Source organism: Salarias fasciatus, chromosome 7, assembly GCF_902148845.1.
Source record: "Salarias fasciatus chromosome 7, fSalaFa1.1, whole genome shotgun sequence".
In the NCBI taxonomy this organism is placed as follows: domain Eukaryota; kingdom Metazoa; phylum Chordata; class Actinopteri; order Blenniiformes; family Blenniidae; genus Salarias; species Salarias fasciatus.
Window position 1 is genome coordinate 29,261,528 of NC_043751.1, and position 15,802 is coordinate 29,277,329.

The following is a 15,802-nucleotide window of genomic DNA, read 5'->3' on the forward strand; positions in this document are numbered from 1 at the left end:
CATCCATCACCACATTTAGGCGCTATTTACAAGTGAAAACACATTGTTCTTGTGTTTTCATTTCAGAAAGGCTTTTCTTTTTTAACATCCACCTGAACACAGAGAACATTATGCTCTGTGTCTTAATTTCTCTTATGTTTTGGTAACTCATGTTGATGCTATGTGTTATCTGCACTGCATTCAGTGGAATTGTCCTAATTCAATTTCCATATGAGATAAAGAAATGGAATAATGCCATTAAGAGTCCTAGTAAAGGTTAACTCACCCCACAGCCCTGCTGTGACCACTTCACTCATGTTCCTGACTCTGAGCAGTGAAGACACAGAAATGAAGCGACTGCACTGCTGGTTGATTGTGCTTCAGCTGATACATCAGAGACACCGACAGCAAAGAACAAACGCAAATCCCATATTTTCAGACTTAGTTTGGTATACTTAAATAAAATAAAATTACAATTCAAGTTTGGCCTGAAAGAAAATAACACATTTTCATGTGATGTGGAAAAGGCAAAATGGAAACGTGTTACTACTTTCTGAAGTGTGAAATAGTGACTCAGTTCTTCACAATGGTCCATGTTCCCAGCCAAGCTTTGTTTGGGCAACAAGCAAAACAGGTATTTTAACAGGACCAGTAGCAACATGAATTATTAGTAATGTACCACAAAAATTAATAGATTATTTGTCCTGCATCTAATATTTATTCATTTAAAGGGCATCTGTTACATAGCAATTGTCCAACCCAGCCTCTAAGAGTGCAAAATTATAGATACAGAAAGATAACCCTAACCTGTTCTTTTTCCACAATGTTTATCTGTAATTATCCTTTTACCCATCTACAAACTCATGACTACATGATACCTTTACAAACTTATATAAATACATTCAATCACCTGCTCCCCCCAGGATAACATTTCGACTGAGCCATTAAGGAAAGTGTATTTTGTTCAGGTATGTCCATTCTGATCGACTGTTTGTTTTGGAGTAGATGAAACTTTGCGTCCACTGTTTTGGTGCCTTAGGAACCGAACCACACCAGTCAATTTCAACACTGTCTTCTTCTATATTTTGCAAACTGTTCCCATTTTGGAAAAGTCTTCCCATCAATTTAGAATATTGTTTTTATCAGGTTGGATAATCCTCTGAAATGTTGTGGCATGAAAGTGTTCCAGTATCCAAAAAGATTCACATAAAGACAGTGACGAGTGTTCAAATGCAGAGATATACACCACCAATAACACTGAAAAGACAAACAAACAGCATGGCGCCCATGTCAAATATCTGGGCTCTCACTTCATCACAGTTCTTCCACCTCAGCAACACAACGGATTAATCATAAATCCTCTCTCTCAAAAAACATTTGCAGCGGAAAAAGGCCACAGCGGCGCAGCTATAAGCCAGAAGGACAGATAGAAAGGGAGGCAGTGACTGTAAAATTTGATTAAACAACAAAATCATGTAGACGTCAATGAGAGCTGCACCTTTGCTGCAAGGTGTGAGGATCACATTCTGCAAAGTCACCAAATTAGCAAATTGCTGGGAATTATATGTTCAGCATGTCTGCAAAAATGAAAAGCCTAAAGCAATTTATTGCTTACACTGTTTGGAATTTTAATGCAGAAAGGTGCGAACCTGCCCCAAATGCTCTAACTAGCATCTTTGTACAGCGTGTGCTTCGTATCTAAGGAGGGGATTACTATACATCATCTGTTTTTCATATTTTGTAGAGTGAATGCAAATTGAACTGAAGCACTGGTCGGAATTACAAGAAGCAAATAAAATTCAGAGACTTTAGGGATGGAAGTGAAAACCAACAAGCTGTCAACATCTCCCTCGTCCCCATTTCAAACCGTACAGGTGTGAAGGGATACAGTCAAGTCGGCACCACTCCAAGTCGGCCCCGGCCAACTCGGCACCGCCCCGGGATACAGTCAACTCGGCATCAAGCCAAGTCGGCATCAAGCCAAGTCGGCATCTCACCAAGTCGGCCTCGCGGGCGGGGGGGCTCTCAAGTGGCCGAGTTGGTCGGTGCGGACTTGACTGTAAGCTGCTTACCAACTCGGCCAAAAGCGTCTTTCTTTTTTTTTTAATCACGATGGTGGATAATGTACCTGGGAGCTTCATGTTTGATGTCCGAGTAGCTTAGCTACAAGCGCGCAGCGCTTAGCGGCTGTCTGGTCATGTGACCGGTCCCAAGGCATTCTGGGAATCGTAGTGCAGCGATGCCGGCTGCGCCGCGACGATTTGCAGTTTTTTTCGTGCCGGCAGCGCCGCTTCTCCTCACATAGCAGGCAGGGGACTGGAGGACAAACTGTGTGGTTATGGTGACTGACAGGTTAGAGGTGGAGAATGGACCTGGAGCTTCATGGTTGACGTCCTGTTTGAACCGAGTAGCTTAGCTACGAGCGCACAGCGCGAGCGGCTGTCTGGTCACGTGACCAGATCATGTGACCGGCATGTGATCCGCGAACGCTGCATGATCAAACCAGTCGCCTGCATTATAATTTTATTGTAATGTTCTCCACCCCTGAAGTTTGGTCAGCCAGTACAATTAATTTATTTTTACCCAATCAGTGGAAACCTAGGAAGACCGAAGCTGCATGACGAACTCGATCATACTTGTTGTATTGCATCCCAACCACAACATAATACCTGTATTGCATTATGCTTATGCTGATTTGTTCATTTCTGATCAACATTGTTAGTTTATCAGTCATTATTCTTTTCTTTAACAAACATTGTCATTTGCAAAAGCATGTATTTTGTTGTAAATGTTGTTTGCCCGCCATCTAGTGTGCGTCAATAGCAATAGCAACTGGGACTGTAATATCTAATGATTACCAGTAGTACATGTTAAGCTGTTCATATGGTTTCTTGGCGTTCATAAGCTCATAAACGTAGCCCTCCGGTAAAATATTATATACATTTCATTTCACTGAAATGACGGTCGTCATGTATACATTTAAATCACGTGTCAAACTCCAGTCCTCAGGAGCGGTGACCCTACATGTTTTAGATCTAATTGTAAAACTAATTGTACTGGCTGACCAAACTTCAGGGGTGGAGAACATTACAATAAAATTATAATGCAGGCGACTGGTTTGATCATGCAGCGTTCGCGGATCACATGCCGGTCACATGATCTGGTCACATGACCAGACAGCCGCTCGCGCTGTGCGCTCGTAGCTAAGCTACTCGGTTCAAACAGGACGTCAACCATGAAGCTCCAGGTCCATTCTCCACCTCTAACCTGCCAGTCACCATAACCACACAGTTTGTCCTCCAGTCCCCTGCCTGCTATGTGAGGAGAAGCGGCGCTGCCGGCACGAAAAAAACTGCAAATCGTCGCGGCGCAGCCGGCATCGCTGCACTACGATTCCCAGAATGCCTTGGGACCGGTCACATGACCAGACAGCCGCTAAGCGCTGCGCGCTTGTAGCTAAGCTACTCGGACATCAAACATGAAGCTCCCAGGTACATTATCCACCATCATGATTAAAAAAAAAAGAAATACGCTTTTGGCCGAGTTGGTAAGCAGCTTACAGTCAAGTCCGCACCGACCAACTCGGCCACTCGAGAGCCCCCCCGCCCGCGAGGCCGACTTGGCGAGATGCCGACTTGGCTTGATGCCGACTTGGCTTGATGCCGAGTTGACTGTATCCCGGGGCGGTGCCGAGTTGGCCGGGGCCGACTTAGAGTGGTGCCGACTTGACTGTAAACCAGGTGTGAATACCCACGGCGGTGTGGTGAAGCATCCGTCTTTTTCATGCACAGAATAGACGCGATTTTCTTGTCAAGCAGGGTGTGTGTCTGGGTCAGGTGCTGGAACTCCAATGCATCCAATCCAAAACTATTTATTCATATCACCAATACTGCTTTAGTGCACTGAGGGGTCACGGGGTCACTGGAGTTGTATCCCTGGTGAATATGGGCAGAGACCGGGTGCACACTCCTCTACTTTTGACCACTCTGTTTCACTCGTTCTGTAGTGCTGCCACAGCTGGGACTCAAACCAGGGTCCCTCACACTGAAGGACAACTAACCAATGCACCACCTGGAGAGGACATTACACACCAGCAATACACAGAGCCGTGGCCACAGTAAATCTCTACACATGTGCAATTGGATGGGCAATGCTTTTTGTTCTTCAATCCAGATTCCTCGTCAATTGTTTGCTGTAGCAAAAACAACCAACAGCGCCCACTAGTGGGTCGACATGAAAACAACAGTGATTTCACCGTTTCTGCTGTGAACATGTTAAACAATGTTTTCAATACCCTATCGCGTAATTGTGGAACATTTCTGGAATAAAAAGGCAAAAAAAAAAGCCTGATGCATTTTCACTGGCCCTTCAATCCACCACAGACTCCCTGCTTTGAGGCATCCCCTGTTGTCTGTGACGGCTGTCCATTTATAGATATGACCCCTTGTGGTTATGACCCCTCGGTGTCTGTTCTTGCTCAGCTGACTCTTCCTGTTTCAATAGAAACTGCTGGCCTTTTCAATCCTTCAGGTTCTCTAAATGACGCTTTTGTATGAAGAGGTTTCTCTCACAGTTGGGCCTCCTGTACTGAATATTATCAAAAGCAGTTGTGTGGTCTGTGTCTTTTTAAAAAATTACTGTTGTGCAGCCTTTGATGAAAAAAAAAAAAAAAAAAAAAATCCAATGACTGGCCAGCCTTGAGGTTTTCCAATCTCGTTTTTAAGCTTAACACAGCACAGAATCAGCACTTTTTAGGGGTTTTTAACAATATTTGTCCAGCTAATGATTTGCTGTGTTGGTGCTTTTCGATTTGCCTGCTGCATCTGACACAACAGGACATGACACCCTGACCTCTTTTTGGAGCTCTTTGTGTTCCACAAGGTTTAATTTTGGGTCCCCTCCTGTTCTCTCGCCATTAAATTCCCCTTGAAACCATATTGAAAGAACTTGATCTTTCTTTATGCTGCTATGCAGATGACCAGCATTTACAGGATATATCTGCCTCCCTCTTGATTATACTAAGACCTGGACATCCTTCAGTTAAATAGCAACAAGTCAGAAGTTTCTTTTTTTTTTTTTTGTGGTACCTGTGTAACCTAACCCCCTCCACCCATTTCAACCCACCTTGGTGTGCACATGAAGATTCACATTCACGTCAAGGAGCTGACTAAATGCAGCTTTTTTCATCTGGGGCAACTGGCTGAAATAAAGCCAGTTGTTGATCGGTGACGCTTTGAGGCAGTAATCTGTGCTTTATGTTACCAGTCGCCTGGATTACTGCACTCTGTCGCTCGTCTCCAGCTGCTGCACGTCGTTTAACTGGAAAACCCAGCTGACCTCTTTCGACCTCACTCCACTGGCTCCCAATTCATTTAAAAATCCATTCTAAGATGCTCTGAAATTGCTGGATGGCCTTGTCCCACCCCACCGTGCTGAACTAACCTCACCCGTCCTCTCAGATCAGCTGATCAGTTGCTCCTGTACAAGCCTAAAATCAGGCTGAAGTTCACAGAGGATCCAGCTTTTTCAGTCTCAGCTACTAAACTGCAGAACAATACTCCATTGCACATCAGACAAGAGCCTTCTTTATCTTTTTTTCCCAAAAAAACCCCTCCTTTCCTTGGCTTTTAACATCATGTGAGATGCTGAAATTAATGTATTCTTTGTTCTTGTTTTTAATTTTGATGTATTTATTAGTTTTTTTTTGGTTTTATTTATTCCTGCGTACAGCACTCTGTGTCCTTGTGATTGTTTTAAGTGCTGTATAAATAAAGATGGGTTGGATAAAGAGCTCTGAGGAAGAAGTTTCAACTGAAGTCCTTTTTGTTGAAGAAATCTGTCAAAACTGCTTCTATTTGACACGTAATCCTTAAAAATAGGGAAATCTAAGTTTAAAAAAAAAAAAAAAAGTGTTTTGCTTCATATATACAGTTTGACAACCAAACAAAACCATTTTGGGCGGACAGCTTTGAACAGTTTTAGAAAGCCGAGATATTTCAGAATCTAAATTTCAAAACAGCTGTCAATTCAGAGCTCTGCCTTTCACTGTCTCAAGATAGATCTATATGGGCTTTTTCACTTGGCCCCTCCTTTGTCAAAGTGTGCTGCGGCCTGACAGACAGAATATAGGGAGCAGGCCGAGTACGGTGCCTTTCAGATCTGCTGTCAGCGGACATCATAGGAATGGATGGCACTTTTTACTGCAGGGTAGAAAAGCACAGCCCAAAGCCTCTCCACACATTACCCAGCCTCATTTATTAATGGATTTCTTGATTTTATGCTGGTATAATTCCGCTGTAATTATGAATCTGGTTGGAGACGTAATTAAATTATAAGGCGTAATGTAGGTCATCATCGATGAAAATTGTCGAGTGTTTACATAACAAAATGGCGAGAACATTACATTAGGCTGTGCTGCCTGTTGCCTACCTCAAATTTCACCATCTTCAAGGCGAGCACGTACAAAGGGCTCAACACAGTTATTATTGTGATGACCTGCATTACCCAGGGTCATTCTTCTACCTGTGTAAACAAGACTGTTATTTATCGCTTCACATTCTATCCTTCCTCTGCTCTAAGCCAATTAGAGTTCTTCCCTGCGCCAGTCTCAACCCGGCCCAGGCTTGTCATGAAGCCCACACTCCTCCCTGCACCTCTCTCCACTTCCCCTCCGTTTTCCATCTCATTAACATTCATTTTCCCCCTAATTGAGCTTAATAAGAAAATAATGTTTGACATTAAATCCTTGTGAACATGTGGCCCAGCTGATCGCTGCGTCTGTTTGTTCTTCCACAGCAAATGTTTTACTTTGTCAGGGCTTTGTTTGTTTGCCTTGCTTGGTTCTGTGGTTCCTGTAATAGCTTACTTAGAATCCCCACTTTCCATCTGTTTGGATCGGGCCCCTTACTGTGGTTCTGACTCAAGTTGGAGCTGCGCTTCCCTTCAATGTGTTTTACAACTTTTACTTTGCATTGGTTTTGAGCTCACCCTACAAATATCTGACCACTGCATTCAGACACCGAGCCAGTCAGTTTTAGTGATTTAATGGCAACACTTTACTTGAACCCCCTCTTTATAACACATTATAAGTAGTTATAAACACTAATACATGATCACAATGCTTTATAACTCACTATACAGCAGTATACAGCATAGGATTAGGGTTAGGGTTATGTCCTGGCATTGTGATAATCTATGAATGTTTATAACTATAGCTACACATGTTATAATGGCATTATAATGCTTTATGAATGTACTTATGTGTAATGCAGGGGGGCTTCAAGTAAAGTGTTACCGATTAAATTTTTCTTAAGCCGGTGGCGATGTTATTTTGATGTAGACTGACCTTGTGGGGTAAATGGTGGGTCTCCTGCCAGCTATAATAAATCATCATCAAACTGTAAAACAGGAAAAAAGCAAGAAAGAAATGGAAGCAACTGTATTTTCAAGTCAACCTTTATCGTGTCTCTATATTTTAATTCCTACAAAGCCATTTCACTATGTAAACTCTGTGTAAAAGACTCACTGGAATGTGAAAATTGAAAAATTAAAGTCAGTACAGAGATCCACAATTACGTCAATCAAACGATCAGAACCAATCTTTAGCCCCTTTTAAAGGGTTCCTGTTATTAAGATAAGTAAAATAAATATGACTTGTGGGATTTAGACCGTTGTCACTAGTCTTCTGTGTGCAGTGCATATATCCATACAAATGCTGTTTATATATCAGTAATGAGGTAAACGCACTGACAGCGAAGAGGAGATGCTTTGACGAAAAATGTGATATTTATGCAAACATTGGGAGACATGGGAAAGAAAAAGGAGTTGTGACATGAATGGACACAAAAAGGTTTCCTTTATTTCAGCAAAACCTTGTTGGTTTAGAGGGAAAAAAAGATGTGCAAGTTAACAAATATGGTTACTTGCCAATTAATGGTGAACATAAAATGAAGCAGATGGATGGATGGATGATATTTTTAGATACTGACCATGATCCAACAGTCCTCTCTCACGTGTATCAGACAGGCTGGGTAAAGACGTACAGAGAACTACACAAGCCTCTACATCAGGGGTGCTAAACACATTTTAGTTCAGGGGCCACATGCAATTTCATCTTGAGTAGGTCGGCAAATAGAAAAATAGTAAAACAGACATTTTCATCATGTATGCTGTCTGCCACAACAAAGAGACATTTAAATTTAAAGGTTACTATGGCAATATTTTCACAAAAAACTCAAAATTACTATGGAAAATGACTATAATCTTAATTTAAAGTCAATTTTAATGGCAGAAAAACAGTTAATGAAAAAAAAAAAAAAAAAAAAAAACTGCATTATCTACGTTTTTGTAAAGTGACCTTGACAGCATGGCTTTGAGGCGCAATCACTGATCAGCTCCCGCCTCAGAGTTGTGTTCTCTATGGAAAAAATGTGTTTAGAAAAGCAACGTATGTCTTCTTTGAAATTGCTCCGTGGTTCGGTGGGCCAGATTGGAGCCTCTTTCAGGACTGTTTTGGCCCACAGGCCTTATGTTTGGCAACCCTTCCAGGAGCCACTCTTCAAGGAAAAAAAAAACCTGATTCAACATTCAGGATAATAAACACTGTGTACTGCAAAGTGACGCTCACAGAAGGAACAGAATGGCGTTGTTTCCTGTCACTTGATGGATAATAGGCCTCACCCTTAAGTGACGTTTGCCTTTAAATATCATTTAATGCATATTTATATCAAGATCGTTAAACATGATTGTGTCTCAGTGTGACTAATCAGGGCAATCATTGCCAAACTGAGAAGGCTGGTTCGGATATCAATGCATATAATCTGGAGAATCAGGCATTTCTGATTCAAAAGATGAAACAGAAAGAGCAGAAAAGGCAGGAACAAAAGAGAAAAGCTGTATTTTCAAACTAATAACAGGTTGTTTAACCATTCAGCAGGAACAGAAACAAAGTGTAAACAAAAGAGCGACACATTCTCTCAGTTGTTCAAGTGAGCAGACGTTCACCTATTGAGATGTTTGGCAGACACAGAACAATACTGCTTGAAATTGTGTGACTCCACTTGATAATTCCTTCGCATTTATTCTTGCTAAATGATCCACTACTTTCACCAGCTAAACGTTAAATTCGTCTGTCAGCGGTTTGAACTCAAATGGTTCTCGGCGCTGAAAACAATCGTCGGCTGCGGCTGAAAACAAGGCTGATGAAAGTGTAGAAACTGAACCGAAATGACAGGTGTGAACTGAAAAACCAAAGCGCTACGGTAAAAGATGCTGCGAAGCTCTATAGTGCTTCGAGGAACATAAAAGTCCTGTGATAAGCCTCGGTTACTTTGCTTTTACAAGCAGCCCCTTTCACATACAATTAGTCTTGAGACGCAATGTTAATATGAAGAGAAAAAAACTGATTCAGGCTTTGAGACATTCTTTTAAGTAGCAGTGATTTGACTCTGAATAGTTCATGTTTCATTTCAACAAAAGCCATGAGCTGCGACAGTGAATCAGCCTCTGAAGAGAACCGCGACCGGGACAGGGTGCGATTCTAACCTGACCGGATCACTACCTGAACATGGTGCGTCGCTCGGATATCTGGAGTTAGTCTAGTTCCACACATGTGGAGCAGCTCAAAGATGCAACAGCTACAAGATGTCGAAGAATGATGCTGGAAATTGATTAAATCTGTGTCACGAAAGGCGTGTGTGAAGATCAGACAGTGGAACGTGAGCATGAGTGTGTGAGGGTCACTGGGTGCAGTAGGCGTGACACTGCAGAGTTTCTGGGTTTGGACTGGGGCGCCGGATTGCTCCCGTTTTGTGATCAAAGGCTGGAGAGAAAAAGAACGGCGGCGTGCAGCCGGAGTGTTACAGGTGCATAAAGAGCATGTACAGAATGTGCACGTCCAGACAAAACAGGCCTGCCTTCGGGGACGACGGCCATCAGGTTGGAAATAACAATCATCATTAGTGGTGGCCCAGATACAATGAATGGCATAATTGATGTTAGAAGCTAATTCACTCCAGGCTTTTGAATCAATGGCATTGTAGGCTTGTTCAGTTTTTTTTTTTTTTTTTTTTTTCCCATTGTGATGGAAATATTTAACCACCGACCAAGCCTTGAATTAAATACCTAGCTTTAATGATCAGACGAGAATGATTTTTTTTTTCTTTTTTTTTGCCTTTGAAAAGCAGAATAATTCCCATTGAGGGTCAGCTGTCAGATGCATAATCAAGTTAAAGGCATTAGGAGTGGGAGAAGCTGAATCCACAGCTTATTTTCGCTGACTTAATGTCATTTTATTAACATGCTGGACTGCTGTTGGATGTTGAGACGGGCTGAATTTATTCAAGCTCACCTCTCACAGCTCACTTCTCTCCTGACTGACAGACTCAATAAGTTTTAACGTGGGCGAGTTCAAATCAAACACGAAAAAAATCCAAGCACCCCTCCTCTACTTTTGGATGATATATATCAAAATGGACAACAAATTGGATAAACTAGATAGCCGTTTTAAAGTTACTGGGTGAATAACTCTACAATAAAAATGCAACACACAAAGAAACAATAAAATCTGCTGATAGTCACCATGGAAAGGGCTTGAAAGTGGATTTTTTTCTTTCATGTCATCAGTTCTTGTACTAAAAATCAGAAAACTCTCAGACTGAACTCAAACAATGACAAATGAACGAGTGCTGAACAAAACTGTTGAGTCTACTTTTCTCTGATGGTGATATAAAGCAATAACTCCATCTTCCCACCATGATGTTTGGTGTTTGTCCCTTCTGGCATACATTAGAAGTTTTAGTTTCTACTTTCTCACATTTCTTCCTGGATTTAATGAATGAGTGGACAAATGAATACATTTCACCCACATCTCGCTCACAGGTGAGTGGTGCAACGCGGCAACAGGATGAATATGAGTGATGATTAAGAAAGAGGTTAAACATCTTGAAATTACTCTGTATGTTCAATCTTCAGTCACTAGAGAAGTCCATTATGAGAACCATTCAAAGAAGTTCCTCACAACTTAAATTCCATAAGCGGTACAGCCAATTCAGGCAGGCCAGCGCTGAATATTATCTTTCTCCTGTCTTCTTCATCTCTCCACTTTAACTTCATTCATCTCACTTTGGTTCTCCTGATCGAATAATGAAATCTTCAACACTGTCAGGGTGTTAAGTGAAACTGCGATAAGCACCGCTGCCGCTGCCGCACGTTTTCCTTCTTGAGTGTTTATTTCTAAATGATCACTGTTGATAGAGGGGGTGAAAAAAACTTATCAGCTTTAAGTTTAACAGCCTTTACAGGAACAATGAAGCAACTACAATGGAGGACGCACCATCAAACAATTCCTTATTGATAACCAGCGAAGGATCACTCAATAGATACTGAACTTATTGATCAGCGATATGACCTCACAGTACGACACAGGTCAGAAACGTCAACGCCAGCAGTCAATCGAGATTTACACCTCAGAGTTACACGAGGCTTATATTTATTATCCTGCATGATTACACTGTTTTATCACTGCATTTAGTCTAATTTTCCTTCATCGGATTAAACGGTCTGCATGACGATTCCCAGAACAGGTCCACTCACTTCATATCTGATTTAAGGTTGAATCCCAAGTGGCCTGAAAAATTATAGTCACTTTCTGAATTGTGCTATTTTTCATTATTTGTTGATAGATTCAACACAGAAGGATGAAAGAGACATAAAAGTGGAAAGCTGCCACTTCTAACACTTTGTGTGATCATCTAGATCCTGGAATTAATAGTGTGGATAAAGTTTGTCTGGTTATATGAAGCAGGGTCAATAAATATTCTACAACTTTTTAAATCGGATTGCTGTTATTTTTTTTTTTTTTTAAATACCTGCTTCATTGAGATCTTTCGTTTCTAATTACAAACAATCTGATATAACAAAACGCCACATTTTCATTTTTCAAATCTGTTCTGTGGTAACTTTTTTTAAATCATGCACCATAGAGAATATTGAAGTATTATTCATGCTGCGATTGCATATCAATGTGTGGCTTCATTACAAAACATGAAAACGACATCGTTTTCTGCGTTTCTGTGCAAAGGGAAACCATTTTGAAAATGTTCCCGTGTAAAAGCAACACTTTTCTGAAACAAAAATCCAAAAACGCTGTGTTTTCACCTGAAAGGTCCACGCATTAGCTTCAGCCTCAGTGAGCGTCGGCACCAAGGCGTTGAATTCGGGGCTGACATGTGCTCTTTTGTACTGCTGGAAGACTAAACGCCTTGCTGTGTTCTGGATCATTTCCAGAGCTGCCTGAAGGGAGCTGCAGCAGGCGATGCGTGATGAGAGAGAGCAACAGGAGCTGCATGCTCACCAACACACAATTTGAGCTTGCCGGTGTCGTACAACGCAAACTGGCGTGACAGGAGCGGGTGTCTAATGCCGGCTGAACCTTGAAGGTTAGCTGGTCATCCGTCGTAGCATCCAGATTCTCAACAGGCGAATGACTCGGGTTGACACCAGCTGGATATTTATCTGTTTGTATGCTGGATTTGGTTTGGATGACTAGAAGCTCAGTCACAGGTAGGATGAGCTGAACGCTGCAAAATATGAATTAGAAATGGATTCGTACCGAGAGCGACAGAGAAGACAGCAAGAGGCAGGGGCCGTCGTCAAACAGAGGGAGAAGGAATCATGGGAGCGAACGGCTGCACCGAGCTGGACTGCTTCTCCTGACACACACAGGGGAACACGCTGAACCTGGAAGGACCCTTGAGGATAGGCTCTGCAGTTTTAGATGCTTCTCCAAATCCGAGACTCTCTATAGGAGCTTCCTGGGAGAGGAGCTTTGCCGTCTGCAGGCGGCTCAGAGAGAACGCCAAGCCACAGAGGAGCAGAGGCGGCGAAAAGAAGAGAATGGCGGCCGTTCTGTCACGTCTAAAGCAGAGCTGAACACGGCGGGGCATCAGTTAGCAACTAGAACTATTTACTACGGCCGCGGTGCACATGCAGCAGCTCGGTATGGAGATGGAGTCCCATCATTTTCCAAAAGGTTCCACCTTGGGCGCCGTTTTCAAAAAAGCTGTGTTTTCAGTGGCTCTGAGCACCGTTGTCACGGAGATGAACACTCAGAAATGAATGAGAGTTGTTCATTTTCACTGAAAAGTTTTGCGTAAATGGGGCCTCAGATGTAAGTTATGCAGAGTTCTCTGTGGATACTGACGCACATTTTACACCGCATGCGTTGCGTCTCCTTTGCACAGACTGCAGTCTGAAAATGTTCTACACACCAATAAGTGTTATAACACTTATTGTAACAGTGATACGGACTCAGGCAGCCATGAACCATTTATTTATACATGCACCGAACTTCCAGAGAATCATCTGTCCACATCAACTACAATACCCACAATGCCTTGTGTCCGTATACACTGAAGCAGCCGTAGTAGTATGACCTAATGTTAATAACAATAATATTAGTTTAGCTTTTATTATGATGTGGTCCATTAATCTGCCTTTTTCTCTGGAGAACTCGTATCTCAAGTTTAGTGCACATAGAAAGTGCTTCGTGTGGCCATATTAAAAAAATGCTCTCTTTTTTCCCCTGCCCTGCACTCAGCCCTGTGCAGATGATTCGCTCAAGCTGAAGCAGGATTTACTTTAGAAACTAAATATTGAGAAAATCTTTCTGTACTGGGATGAACCACAGAAATACCGAAGACGACAAGAAGCATCGAGCTTCCTTTACTTCAAAATTTGGGATGTTTTTTTTGTTTTGTTTTTTTGATGGGTGCTGTCTCCATCCCTCTGTCATTACCTTGGACTGTCTCATGGACATTTATTTTGAAGGGGTAGAATGACTTCTCTGAGAGCACTCAATATTATTTTCCCTTGTTTTGTTATCTCCCGGATTTGACTATCCTGGCCGGTCAGTGTGACAGAGACATTTTTAAGAAAAAAATCTTAAGAAATAGAACATTACTGGACTATTGAACTGATTGATTTTTTTTTTTTTTTTGGTAGACATAATATTTGGTTTGTTCAGTATATTTTCTTAAAATATACAATCTGTTGTAATTCTGTGTTTTTGAGGTGAAAATGCAGAGCTCTATGTAAATAGATGGTCCAAAACATTCCTAACAAACTCCTTCCAATTCCAGATCACACCTCAGAGTTACAGAAACAGAAAGGAGGGTTACAACTACATTAAGTAGAATTGATGAAAAAAAGAAAAAATAAATATCTGCACTTCTACTTGTATTTATATCAAAGTAAAGAAGCAACTGGAGCGATCAAAGGGTTTCAGGGTTCCCTTTTGAACATCGCTTTAATTCAGATATGGATCTTTCTGTTGTTTTTCTTTTAGGACAGTATCGAGCTTCAGACGGGGAATAATGCCACGGTTAATGCGAGGATGATTACTTATTCAGAATATGATGATCATCACGGTTGCTCATTGTTTTTTTATGAACAGCACTTCTGCGCGAGTACAGTTTTGTGACTACTTTCCCCACCTCTGGGTTTAATCAGCCAGCAGAATTGAAAACAGCTGTGTGGGTGGTGCACGGCCTTTAGCGGTGCCGCCGCGTTCACTGTATAGACCATTAAGCTCCGTCTTCCAGTACTTACAGTTTGCTCTCTCAGGCAGAGCCTCACATGACAGGAAGCTGAATGGGGGGTGGACATATGTCTCTGGAGTCAGGTCGCACTTCCACTCTATCATCATATACAGTATTGTTCATTTACTGCATTATACAAAGCTTTCAGAGGGGTAATTCACACCTTTTTTTTTTTATAACTCAGAAAACCGTTAAATGGACAATTGCAGGGCCTGAAGGATGAATGGCAGGAGTATTTACAAGAGAATTTTTAGAGAGTTCTCACTCACTGCAAGACCAGAAATTCTGAGTTATCTCAGCTATCGCTCCAGATCCATTTTAGAATTGCTCTGATCTCCCGGTTACAAGCATGAGCTCCGTAGTTAACTTGTTTTCAGTCTTACAGAGTTCCTGAAGAGTCCCACAAGATAAAATGAAGTCTCTCTTGCTGGCAGATCACTTCTTTCCATACTGGAGTCACTACACAGTTCATGTAGAGAATATTGTGTCATGTTTCTTGTTACGGCTCAGTTTCTTGGTGTCAAGGCTGCTTGTAAACAGCCTGAATCAGGCTGTAACCCCTGAAAGCCACCGTCCTTGCTGCTCTGCCTCCACTTTGGAAGACTAAAGAAATTAGATGAATACTTCTTTGCATGTCATTTTTTTTTCTCCACAGTGTGCTTCTCTTGCTTGCTCTCTCACATCTGTTGCTATTTACAGAGTGATTTATTTCTCAATTTTTACAAAATCCAGCGAGCTTATCAACAGCTTGGCTTCTCAAGCAGTTTGATTTCAGCAAGATAGGATGAGATCAATTGACTAACTGTGAAATCCTTCTCTCTCTTTTGGGTAATATGCTTTATATACTGAGACACTGTCTACAGTACAAAGATCCCAGAATGCTGAGGAGACCACCAGCAATGGTGGGGAAGGGATTCGTATGTCTCACGCTGTTTACCTCGCATCATGTGGTCCAATTTGAAATTATTCTACACTTCGAAAACAAAATGTGTCAACCATGTATACACAGACAGTAAACAGCACTTGTTGACATGGGCCAGTTAGACGCAAAATTTATAGCAAGTCACAAAACTCGTCACAATCATGGCTTTATATCATACATCCCACTGTCCTTAGTGTTTTTACGAAGCAGGAAATCTCCCATCGGGCTACAACCAAGGAAAACTGAAAATGTGTCAACGGCTCAAAGAGACAAAGTGTACCCAGGTGGACAGACAGGAAAAAAA

The 15,802-nt window shown here is 41.8% G+C and overlaps 1 protein-coding gene across 1 annotated transcript in view; it reads right to left on the reverse strand.

Annotated features, from left to right (window-relative positions):
• cdh13 (cadherin 13, H-cadherin (heart)) overlaps positions 1 to 15,802 on the reverse strand; it is a 378,606-nt gene that overhangs the window by 188,318 nt on the left and 174,486 nt on the right. The gene's annotated exons all lie outside the window — the stretch shown is intronic.